This window comes from Liolophura sinensis, chromosome 3 (genome assembly GCF_032854445.1).
Source record: "Liolophura sinensis isolate JHLJ2023 chromosome 3, CUHK_Ljap_v2, whole genome shotgun sequence".
NCBI classification, from domain to species: Eukaryota; Metazoa; Mollusca; class Polyplacophora; order Chitonida; family Chitonidae; genus Liolophura; species Liolophura sinensis.
In genome coordinates, this window is record NC_088297.1 from 11,676,569 (window position 1) to 11,690,337 (window position 13,769).

Below are 13,769 nucleotides of genomic sequence, written 5' to 3' on the forward strand. Positions count from 1 at the left end.
ATAAACTTGTCAAATAAATCAGTACAGTGCCATCTGAATTAAATCACTCCACCTCACAAAACACATCCTAACTAGCACAGAGCTCCAGTTAATCGTGGCTAAAGGAGGGTGTAAGTATACACTCTAGCTACAGGTTTTACGTTTAACCACATAAAACTTTGCCAACAAATTGGCATCTGATCCATTTTTAGAGGCAAATAAACTATCACTTTTGGTGCTGAAACTAAGTAGGTTAGCGCGATCATCTTACAAGTATTTACCTTTCAAACAAACCTCAGAACAAATTTCTAAGGTCAATATTACTTTCAGAAATAACAAGATGTGCAACCTACATGTTCAAAGCTATGGGTGAAATTTTGGTCATTTACTCTCAGTATTACGCTCCCTGAACAGCTGTAAGGTATCCTACAGACAGGCAGATGAGCCGCAGTGTAAACAAGGAGGTCCAGAGAGACAGCCCCTGTCAGAGGGTGGTTAGAGCTGCTAATGATTGGCTGTAACAAGCCTTTGATCTAACCAGCTTGTCTCTATTATACTGACCAGCCACTCCAGCTAATCTGTCTAATCATGAGGTGTGGGTCAGGGTGGTAGTGGAAAGAGAGGGGGGGGGGGGGGGGTAAATAGAATTGTTCAGTGGTCAGTGATAAGCTGAACCAGATATGATACACACACTGGTACAAAAATATACAAAAATATAATAAAAGACTCAGGGCACAAGCCAAAGAATAAGCACAGAGCAGCAAGGACAGTGTGATAACTGGCAATGGTTACACCTACATGTAACTGGTGAAATACAGCTAGTCTCTTGTCAATTTACATTAGTTAGGGTTTTATTCTAGCTGTTCAGGTAAATGCTTAACTAGTAGGCATATCACATGTCCCCCAGCCACCGTGGCTTAAAGGAGAAGAAAACACAAAAATGATGCCAAAATCAGATGAAAGAGCATCAATACTTACATGTATTTGCAAGTACTTTTTTAATATATTTTTTTTCACTTTTTCTCTCAAGGGAAAAGGGTATTTGAAAATATTTGTGTACGGTGGGTATTTGGGACCAACTTTTGGTATTTATTCGCTGTTGCATTATAATGTTTTACATAAGGATGTGATGCTTGTCTAATAAATTTATTTGAATGTAAATTTGTTGTTTATATCGAAACATATGCATTTAGCCTAAATTATGATAATATTTATGAACATATTAAAAATTAAATATGATCCAAATTGAGGTTTAATACATTTGTTAGCTGAAAAGAACAAATTCTAGTGCAAAAATATTTACCCAACCTGTGTTACATCCTCATTTATGACATTATTAAATAAAGACTATAAATACCAAAAGGTGGTCCTAAATACCAATAATACAAAAATTACTTTCAAGTGTCTTTTTCTCCTTAAGGAAAAATCAGCAAAAATATTGAAGACCACCTTTGGGAAATAACTTTTCGCACTCTTCATCTGAACTTAATGTCATTTTCTATACCTTTAATGATGCATGCATTTCAGCATTTCATTCAACCATGATCTTTCGACATGTTTGACTAGTATTAACTCTGACCATTTCAGTGAAAATGGAAAGAAACATTTCAGTGAAAAAAAAAAATTCAATCCATACAGACTTTTTGCCTTGTAGTAATTTGTATATATACATGTACGTATTTCACACTTGCATATTACAAAATGAGCTTCAAACATTACCAAATTATAACATTTTAAAATCAACATTAGTAAAACATTATGCAAATGATAATTATGGGGGGCCCAAGTTGATGATTGAAATTTTCACATACATAAATCTAATATTGTCTTTGTCCTAAAAAGAACTGTGTTAATAACGTACTACTTTAGAGGTAAATAAGGTCATCAGGTCATCAGGTCTAGCTATTTTTGTGCTGAAACATTTACCTCAGTAGGCCTACCCTATATCATCCCATACCTTCCAAACAAACCTCATAAGATTTTTCTACATGTAAGATAAACTAAGTTCTCAGAACCAGGTAAATAAGCGACTTTCCGAAAGTCAAGAAAAAAAAAATTAGGTCAAAGACGATACTAAAGAGACTTCCTTCCATTCTGATCTTGTGCCAATGCCAATAACATGAACTAATTGACTGATTGATGGATTTAGTGGCTCTGAGATCAAAACTCAGATACCGCTGAATTACAAGACATTCATGCACATGAACATGCATGTGTAGATATTCGTGCACATGAACATGCATGTGTAGACAATCATGCACATGAACATGCATGTGTGGGCATTCATGCACATGAACATGCATGTGTAGATATTCGTGCACATGAACATGCATGTGTAGACAATCATGCACATGAACATGCATGTGTGGGCATTCATGCACATGAACATGCATGTGCAGACATTCGCACACATGAACATGCATGAGTAGACATTCGTGCACATGAACATGCATGTGTAGGCATTCATACACATGAACATGCATGTGTAGACATTTGCACATATGAACATGCATGTGTAGGCATTCATGCACATGAACATGCATGTGTAGGCTTTCATGCACATGAACATGCATGTGTAGACATTTGTGCACATGAACATGCATGAGTAGACATTCGTGCACATGAACATGCATGTGTAGGCATTCATACACATGAACATGCATGTGTAGACATTTGCACATATGAACATGCATGTGTAGGCATTCATGCACATGAACATGCATGTGTAGGCTTTCATGCACATGAACATGCATGTGCAGACATTCGTGCACATCTATACTCTTGTGCAGTGCACAATAATTGTACAGTAAATGTGCATTACATGTGCATTACATGTCCATCTGTATACAAGTATTCTATCATGGGTTAACTGTAGCCCCCTTTTATAGCTTTAAAGGGGCTATACACATGTGCAAGGTTCGCAAAGTCGGCAAGTTTAAAACAGGATACTTGTACTGTAAACCAATTTGCACCTGACAACCTAATTCTGAAATCCCTCTCAGCAGACTGGTAATGAATAATCCACGTACTGTTGTAAACAGCACATCAGTTCTTTACCTCTTACAACGGAGCAGTTTATTAGGATTGCCTTATAACATGGTACATGCCTACACTAGGGTTCGCCAGCTTACGAGATCTGATCTAAAGGTGAAGAAAGCATAAAGATCACGTATGTGAAAAGTTATCCCTAAATGTGGTCTCAATATTTTTTCTGATTTTTCCTTAAGGAAAAAAAAGACACTTGAAAATAATTTTTGTATGGTGTATGGTGGATATTTGGGACCACCTTTTGGTATTTATAGTCTTTGTTTAACAATGTCATAAATGAGGATGTAACACAGGTTTAATATTTTTGCACTAGAATTTATTCTTTTCAGCTAACAAATGTATTAAACCTTAATTTGGATCATATTTATATTTATAATATGTTCATAAATATTATCATAATTTAGGTTAAATGCAAATGTTTTGATATAAACAACAAATTTACATTCAAATAAATTTATTAGACAGGCATCACATCCTTATTTAGAACATTATTATGCAACAACGATAACTACCAAAAGTTGGTCCCAAATACCCAAATACCCTTTTCTCGAAAAAAAAAAAAAAGAAAAAAAATTAAAGATCATATCTGCAAATAAGTTTTGATGGTTTTTCATGTGATTTTGGCATCATGTTTATGTTTTCTTCTTCTTTAAGAATAATTTAAGAACTTTCAAGAACCAACTTGGTTCAAATTCAGAACTTTCAATTACTATACAGACTCAAGCCCTAAGCTGATTTCACTTCACATGTTTATTATGTAAGCTGAATGGTTTTTCATAAAATTACGTGTTTTAAAATTCATTATATACAGTACTGAAGCTGTCTAGATCCCAGGGCTTCCTCTCCGGCCGTACACGAGAAGGTCTGCCAGCAACCTGCGGATGGTTGTGCCCCCCCCCCGCCCCCTTCCCCGTATGCAGTATGCCCAGTTTCCTTCCCACCATAATGCTGGTTGACATCGTATAAGTGAAACATCCCTGAGTAGGGCGTAAAACACCAAACAAATAAATAAATAAATAAATCTATGCATGATATATTCATTAGCCCGGCCATATTTTGGCCAGTGATATACAGACCCTCTCACCCTCCACCCAATGACAGATCTGCCTCATACAATGATGCAGACTGAGAAACACATACTTGGCTGGATATCTATGTTCATCGATGTTACACCATCTGGACATTAACCAGCACAGATACGATTGGATAAACTGCCAACTCTATAAATTAATTCAAAAAAAAAAAAAGAAAAACAAAATAAAATTTGAAATGGAAAAACAATAGATAAAATCAGTGTTTAGGAGCCACCAACTGTATGGTGTTTGAGATTATAGGCCAGTCTGTAGTCTAAGTTGAACTGTGAGAAGATACATGTAGGTGTGTTGAGACAAAAACTCTCTAAAGTTCTCCAGGAGCTTATCACTTATTCTCTCAATTCTCCTTACAGCCTCCTCTGATCGTGACAACGGGATTTTCAGAGCTGCACAATTTGAGATAAGGCCATTCTTTCATCCTTACCGCTGGTTATCTGACATGGGTGGTACCAATGCATGGGGGTCGTGACTAGAGAGGCGTACCGGCTAGCTAGCAAACTCATCACTTCACACAGCAACAAGTAAATGCAAACCACTCAAGCAAACATGTTTCAAACTCGCTACTGTCTTTATGAACGATTCTAAAACAATTCTCCAGACAAGATGAACTCTTGTTTGCAGATGAATCTCATTTTCTACCCTAAAGAACAAAAAAACAAACAAACAAAAACCATTTGGGGCCTCTGTAAAAAAACAAAAATGTTTCAACCATGAGTGTAAGTTACTCACTTTGGCTTATTCTGAGAGTTCTATTCATTTCAGAAAGACATGTTTTATGTTTTGTTTGGAAGGTGATACGATATCTCACTGGCCGGGAAAACATGAGGTTTAGAACTAAATATTTTGTGGCTTTTATTTGCATGTGAATCTGCAATTGTTCAGGTAAGTTTTCAGGAAGAATACACTTTATCTACATGTACATGCCAGTTAATATGCTATTGTTCAGGTAAGTTTTCAGGAATAATACACTTTGTCTACATGTACATGCCAGTTAATATGCAATTGTTCAGGTAAGTTTTCAGGAAGAATACACTTTATCTACATGTACATGCCAGTTAATATGCAATCACTATTTTTTACGCATCCATCCCTTTAACGTAAAAAAAAAAAAAAAAAAGAAGTCCTGCCATACTCAAAACTAAAGCTTTCAAGAAACCTTCAACTCCAGTTCCATAATTCAGTTCCAGGATGAACTTTGTGCAACCTTTTACCGAGTATGTGCACTTAATTAAATCACTCAACTCCACCAGTATATATATATATTTTTTTTTTTTGCCTTCCTGACTTTTCATGCTTAGAGATAGAGCCATGGACAGGCATTTTATTTCCTGCCAATTTCCCTGAAACTTTCACCACAATACTTCAAGTGTCAAACAGCTCTGCCAAGATTCCGTGCATGCTGGCCTTATCTCCACCATTCCTTCACACTTTACATTTTATTATTCTCATTTATTTTCCTCATAGACAGGAACACGGCTTCTGCCAGATGAAAAGGGAAACAACATCTTTTTTTATGTGCAAAAGAACAATTCTCATACACTTAGGTTTCAACAGGCTTGCTAAGTTCCAGATGGCACAATAACCCCACGTGAAACATCAAAAAGATTAACACTAGTTTTGTTAAACTACTAAGAGTCCCCACATACTGTAATTCCTCAACTTTTTCACATGTTTGCAAGGTGTTTATTCAAGCATATTCTTAAGGCATTATTCTGTGTTGACTGTTAATATTGTTCTTTTTGTGAAAAAGCCCTGAAACTGGCCAATCCAACTAACATTATTTTATCTCCAAAATCAAATCAAAAATGTGCACAAATTGCACGCAAAGTTGCTCTTTCATAGGCAAAAAGGATGACCAGGAATTAGGCTATATCCTTTTTTTAACTGAAACTCTGGCCTTTTGAACTGATGATGTTATGGAGTTAAAAAATGTTTCATACATGTAGAAAAGCAGGAGTATAAACTTTGCTTCACTGCTGTGCACAGGCTTTGCTTCACTGCCATGCACAAACTCAGGCTTCACTGCAATGCACAGACTTTGGCTTCACTGCAATGCACAGACTTCGGTTTCACTGCCATTCACAAACTTTGGCTTCACTGCAATGCACAGACTTTGCTTCACTGCCATGCACAAACTCTGGCTTCACTGCAATGCACAGACTTTGGTTTCACTGCCATTCACAAACTTTGGCTTCACTGCAATGCACAGACTTTGCTTCGCTGCCATGCACAAACTCTGGCTTCACTGCAATGCACAGACTTTGCTTAACTGCCACGCACAAACTTTGGCTTCACTGCAATACACAGACTTTGCTTCAGTGCCATGCACAAACTTTGGCTTCACTGCAATGCACAGACTTTGCCTCACTGCCAGGCACAAACTTTGGTTTCACTGCAATGTACAGACTTCGCTTCACTGCCAGGCACAAACTTTGGTTTCACTGCAATGTACAGACTTTGCTTCACTGCTGTGCACAAACCTTGGCTTCACTGCAATGCACAGGCTTTTGCATTACTATTTAGTTTCTTTCAAGGGGTCCTCCGTGGCTCAGTTGGTTAGCGTGCTAGCGCAGTGTAATGACCCAGGAGCCTCTGACCAATGTGGTGGCTCTGAGTTTGTCCAGTTCATGCTGGCTTCCTCACCGGCCAAACGTGGGAAGGTATATCAGCAACCTGCGGATGGTCGTGGGTTTCCACCAGGCTCTGCCCTGTTTCCTCCCACCATAATGCTGGCTGCCGTCATATAAGTGATATATTCTTGAGTACAGCTTAAAACACCAATCAAATAAATAAATAAATCAACCTAGATATGTTTTTAAAACATTTTGCATGCTTGGATTGTTACACATTAATGCATGCGTGCAGTAATTAAGGCACATGTAGTGAAGCTGTTCTATGCCATAATTAATGAGTGGACAGATAAAGATGTAAGCAAAAAGTTTCCGTGAAAGTTGACCACATTCCTGGTACACGTACTGAGTAGTCCTATCTTCAAAGTAAAGTTAATGAGATGCAAAGATTACAACCACTGGCAATATAAAGTACAGGTATCCTGCTGAATTAAACAACAATGTAACAATTATATTCCATTGTCTTCAAGGACTCTAAATGGCCATACTTACCCTAAATCATACGCCAACTTGCGTGTTACCAAAAACTGTGTTTTAGCAATCAGGTCACCATCACATGTTGGATAGTTTATAAAAGAATTTTTGACCTTTGTAGGAAGTTGCTTTACTCCAGTCCATTCGGCATCTTGCTAAATTAATTAGAATGAATCAAATGGGCTTTCTGCTGATCTCACAAGTATCACGCAATGCCACCATGATGTAGATTGTCATTTATCTTGAGTGACATCTAACCACGTATTTTCTTGGAGCTGTTACAGAAGGTCGGTTAACATACGCATAGATGTCAACAAATACGAGCGTAGATCAAACACACTGAGATCTCTTAAGACTGAATCAATGTCAGCTGGGCAGGAAGTTTCCCGTTTCAAAGTACGTCTTAAAGTGCTGCAAACTGTTGGGGGAAAGCAAAGTTCTTGGGTGTCAAAGTCCAGATAAAAATAATAGACGAAGTATGACCCAATGCACTAATTTTTCAGACTGTGAAAGGTTAGCTTCTCATCAAGGCCCATTGTTTTCTAGGCTGAGTCAGGGAAATATCTACATCTGAAAAGAAATCCAATCCTGCTCCAACCGTAATTTTACGCCTTAATTCCCATATGATAATTCTGCCTAGTCTAAATAAATTCAGTTTCCAATTTCACTACCATCCCTACCAATGATTTTGCTCGACAAAAGATGTAAACCTTTGAAGATTTTCAACTTAATCTGAGGCAATGTCTCCAAACAGTTTCCATTTGATCTTCTTCCGGCCGAAATTCAAGCTTACCGAAAATTTTAACTTAGGTAATGATAACAACCAGATTTCCTTACGGATCACACACTATTGCAAGAGTAGACACAGATACATAAGTTTGCTTGCTGGCGAAAAATAAAGAGTTTGGCTCTGGATGCAAATGTAGCGTTTTGCTTCGGAGCTTTGGTAGTCTTTTCGAAGAGAGTTTCCCTTTTGCTGAATGTATTCCCTGTCTCTTCTATTGGTTGCTGAACAACTGAACACAGTAGTTCATGTTGTAGTTAAAAGTAATATCTTGTTCTTGGACAATTTAAAGGAATTTTGATTCCTTCGAAACTTTTCGTTGCAACAAAGCCGCTCCTACCTTTGTTGTTTTCTTGTGCCAGTTAACTGTCTCTTTCATTTAATCAGTTAAGTGTCTCTTTCATTTCATCAGTTAAGTGTCTCTTTCGTTTCATCAGTTAAGTGTCTCTTTCATTTCATCCATGTACTTTATCGAAGTCAAACTCATATTGCTCAGTATGATCTTTCCTCGGTCATAAAATGTTTTCACCATGATTTACATACATAAACGTTCAATCCAGTGGAACTATTTCCTCTTTGAAAATCGGAGATAAAAAAAGCACTTTTTACATTCCCCTATAACATCAGAATTCCTTTCAACACTAGGGTTCTTTTCAACATCAGAGTTCCTTTCAACACCATATTTCCTTTTAAAACCGAAGTTCCTTTCAACACCAGAGTTCCTTTCAACACCAGAGTTCCTTTCAAAACTGAAATTAATAAACAGAATTATAGTTTTAAGTGCAACAAATTTCACACACACAAAACTTATTCAGCTTTGAAAATTAATCCTGTCTGTGCCAGATGAACGAAACCATTCTACTTCCATTAGAAATCACCACTACTGAATTTCACACCTAAAATCCACACCTGAGCAACTTTACGATGACATCCTTCCTATGGATTTATGGGACTCCATTACTGTCCCTGCTACATTGCATCCAGAGCCTACAAGGCACAAAGGGAATACACTAAAGGCAACCACATGGAACTTAGCAACCCTTCTCAAATGGAACTCTTCAGCTTGACTGTTTGCAACAAACTTACTCTACAGCATAAAACCTCCTGTTTCCATGGCAATCTACGCCCTTGAACAGGTGACGCTTCCACCATTTACAAAATTTGATCGACATGCCAAACTTATAGTCACTATTTCGACAGTTGGCTGGCAGCAAATTGTGTTTTCAGCATGCAACCATCCAATCAGTAAACTGTATCCATCAAGCCTGCAAACGTCACAACATAGGATACGCCATCCGTAAAAATTAGCAATAAAAAGTCTGCAGAGATCGTTAACTTTGGTAACTGCGTGCTCAAAAAAAAAAAAAACCCATGGAAGTAAGTGCGTCCAGGTGGCACCTACTGAGTAAAGAGCTATAGCATTACAGTGTCAGGGAAAGTACACTATGTAGCAAAATTGTTCAGATATATTACAGACCATCGAGAATACAGTCTTGAGCTAGCTGCAGGTAGCTAAGTGCATTTCAGATTGGTACAACCATATATTACAAGCAATTATAAAGGACTTAAAAAGAAGTCTCATCTTGAATGCATAATTCTTCCCTTTGAACAAGTAACTGATATATACAGGTATATACATGTTATTGTTTTTTTGTTGTTGTTTTTTTTCTTTAACAAAAATCAGCTGTACACATTGATATGCACTGCATTTTGACTGCCAGCTAGAATGGTCAATCTAACATTCTTTAGGAAAGCACATCAGAATTTGGAGAGCTAGTGTTTTTTTTTTTCAATGTAGCCCAAATGTGTACATGTAGCTACTCTTACATGTATGTACTGTAAATCTTCAGCTGTTTCAAGCTTTTTATTTTTTATTCAGTGGAATTTATGCATACAATTATTATGAAAATGACACCAAAAATTGGTGATTTATTTGTGTCACTAAAGGGGCAAGCTTCATAAAACTGCACAAATTACTTCTCTACACCCCACAGTTCTCTCAGAACGAAAAGTCTGAAGAATTAGGGTAGTAGCAGTTACACTTCAAACTTCACTTGTCTTCGTCAAATGAAAACAATAGCTTACTAAAGTTACTCAAGGAAGTTCTTTACAAATTTAAAAAGGCTGCCTTTATTTCTATTCTACATGCAGATACGCAAAGCATTTTCTTCACAAGGAAAAATTGTTGCTCTTAAGTACTAACTCACCCAAAAAGGCTATGTTTTTGTCTGCTCTCAATTGTCTGTCTGTCTTTCTGCACATCTGTATGCCTATCAGTAACACTTCAATCAAAGTTAAGCATTGATTTGGATAAAGGTTTGGGCATGCACACGTTGGGCTCGTATGTGCTTAGGACCAATCCATTTTGGTGGGCATTCAAATCCAGGGAATTTTTAAACAAATTTTCACTATTAAAAAGTAAGACAACAATGCAGCGTAGTTTGCTGAGGCAGAGGTTTGCATTGTCAGCCTGCCTTCAAGTTTTGTCTAACAACATCCTTATAATAGCACAAACAATATATAATACATCAAACCAAATAATGAAACTTCTGCAATGAAATGAAATTGTTAACTAAACCAGGTCCCGCGCCAGGCAGACATATTCACCCTCTGGAGCCTCGGTTAGGTAACACCCACCACAAGATAGAAAATCTCCTCAATCTACAGGCGCAATTACCAGTCCCATCAGAGTTTGGCACACCTCAGGTGGTGGAGAGTGGAATCAACTGAGGCATATAATAGGAACTGAGGTGGTCCTGATTGATTCTCCTTGTGGTGAGAGTTTTCACCTGCTGAGTCCACTTGAAGATACATCAGAGATAGGATCGACGTATATGAAGGATAACGAGGATGTCTTTTTAGACAGCTCTTAACATTCGTCAGTTTCTGAGGCCTTCGTTTCTGACGATACAGGTTATACGTCAATCAGCACCCTAAAGAACTTAAGAGAAATTAGGCCATTACCTTGCTGGGACATGAAGATGGGAATGCATTTCCCACACTCCATCCTTCCTTCACCTGAAGTTTAGCACTTTTGAAGTAACATGTTTTGCTTGATTCTGATTGGTTCATACAGGATCACATACAGAGCATTTTGTGAAGTGTGATTCATATTTTATCAGAAAAACTTATGTGTTGGCATTAAAAGTATCATCTTAATGCCATAATTTAGGTGTTTCTAAAGGCGCATTTTTACTGGCCGAACATTAGGTTAAATATACTATTGGCCTTCTAAAACTGATGGCAGAAAAAGATGTGCAACAGAAACTTAAAATCAGAATGATGCATTTTGATTCTGCTTTGGGCATGTGAATTATCATTTCTATTTTTATTTGAATAAAAGTTTTATGCTGTAGTCAAGTATATTTAGATAGCTTTAAGATAAAGGAAAATGGGCAGAAAACATTGATCACATCTCTAGGGGGAACCACCACACAATATTAACAGAAACAAGAATAGTTTCCGTAAATTTATGAAACAAAGTTTCCAGCCACGCTGTAAAACTTTAACACATTTGTGCATATACTGGAGACAATTAAAACCTGACTAAATGTACAAACATGAATAGATCCATCTATAATGTATACTCCACATCAAGCCGAGCGTGACTTTTAGTCTTTGTGATCTTGTATAACTGACTCAGATATTGCAGTTCAAAGTAAGCAAAATCACACAAATTCAGAAAATCAAAAGAGCCACCATATTATGATTTTTGACCAATCAGGTGTGTCGAGTATGTATCTGTTTCTGTTTACATCATTCGAATCTGGGGTATGTCCGGGGTATGAGTGACACAACATGTTGTCTCTGGTGGCTCTATCACATCCTCATTCCATGGCCTCTCAAGAATTCTAGACTAATAATTGGTTTATTGAGTTAATTACCAAGCACATCAGGAAAAATACGCCTGTGGCCATTTGGGTTCATTTGGGTAGGGTTTCCACCTCTCTTCCCAAATACCTCGGGTCATATTCTTTGTGGTTTTTTTTTTATTTATTTTTTTTTTTTTGGTTTTTTTTTTTACCTTTTTCATGATGGTCAGGTGTGCAATGACCAGATGAATTAAGTCAAAGGAGTCCACTCAGCACGATGTTTTTCTAAACTATACATTTTTCTACAAATGTTCCATACATGCATGTCTACAATGTAACTTAACTTTGTTACTGCAGGATTATATGATGAAGCTCTCCATGGCAAGAACTCTTTATTTTAGACTGAATAGTCCAGATCACAAATTAATGCGAAAAAAAAGAAGAAAAGAAATAAAGACGCACAGGTTAACCTATATAATAGGTATCAATACACAGTATGGCATTACCTCTGGTGATAAAGCGTCTCCTGCCAGTTAGCAAAGAGGTCTGGCGTAAAGACAACATACAAAATAATCAACTGGCAAAAATCAGGATTTTGAGCCACAAAGTTTTTTATATGTTCAGGCCATTTACCAAAAGATAATTAGGTCGTCTTGAAATCTACAACGCACAACCTTAATATTACCACAAATTATAATTTACATAAATGATAATTTATAAATAAAAATAATATCTCTCTGTCATTCCGTACCTCAGAGATAAAATAAGTGACATGAATGAAACATAATACATGCATATGTCGAAGTTGTGTCTAAAAAACAAACATTTTGCAATTATAATACGTTCAATAAAAGTTTCTCTGTCTTACCTTGCGACTTCTCTTCGAATCCCCCTTCATGATGTGCTATTACAAATGAATTAACCAATCATTAAATCCTTGTCGTTTTGTACTGAAAACTCAAATCCTGACTGTTCTTGTCTCCATTGCAGAAGAGTTTCCAAAATGATTGATCAATGAAAAATTCAGTAACCTTGGATGATAATTGTGGTAGAGTGAAGATTTTTTTTTTCTTTCAATCCATGCCGTAAATAATCCACACAAAAAGCTGTCTTTGCAGAGTAAACAGTAGAACCACAGTCCAATACTAGCTGGTGAAAGGCCTTGCACTCTGGCAGTTGTTGTTGTATTTCACGCTTGTAACTAAGTCATTATAACTGTTGCACACATCATCAAAAAACTCTACCACCAAAATCCTGCAGTCACAATTGAAAACACGCGTACGTTCTATAAACAACTTCCCCCTTTCAATGACTTGTAACCAGATACTTATTGCTGCATTGCTTTCCTCATACAGAGGAAGGAAAAATCCACTGGCAGGTAAAATCAGAGGTTAATTACACCTGTGCAAATTCCAGCCAGGTGAAAAAGGTTTGGTACATGGTCCATGACCCCTGCACAAGCATATAGGTATACGTGTACATACCTACAAGCAAGATTTGTCCTGCCAAAGCATGATTAGTGGTTAGCAACAAGTCTAGCTCTCTTTGGTACTAATCCTTTCCAGAAATACTAACCATAAACAGAGTCTCTATATTTACATTCAGATTAGGGTAGTGGGAGAAGATGGATTAACAGATTATGGGATTAACTCCATTGTATATGACTGCACTTACTGTACAGGGGCGATGGAAATAAACTGTTTTTCGTGCGCTAAATTAAATCAATGTTTATATGCGCATTTAGGGCACCTTAGAAACGAGGGCTTAATTGTCTGCATATTAAGGAAAAATCATAAAACCTGCAAAAAATCAAATATACTAGTACTACACAGCAAACGGGACATTCATGGCGGATTAATCAAAATCTGTCCTAACGAATGACAAAATCTAATGATCACCTTAAACTTGTACATGTACAATATCAAACTTAAATTTAAGAATTCAAAAA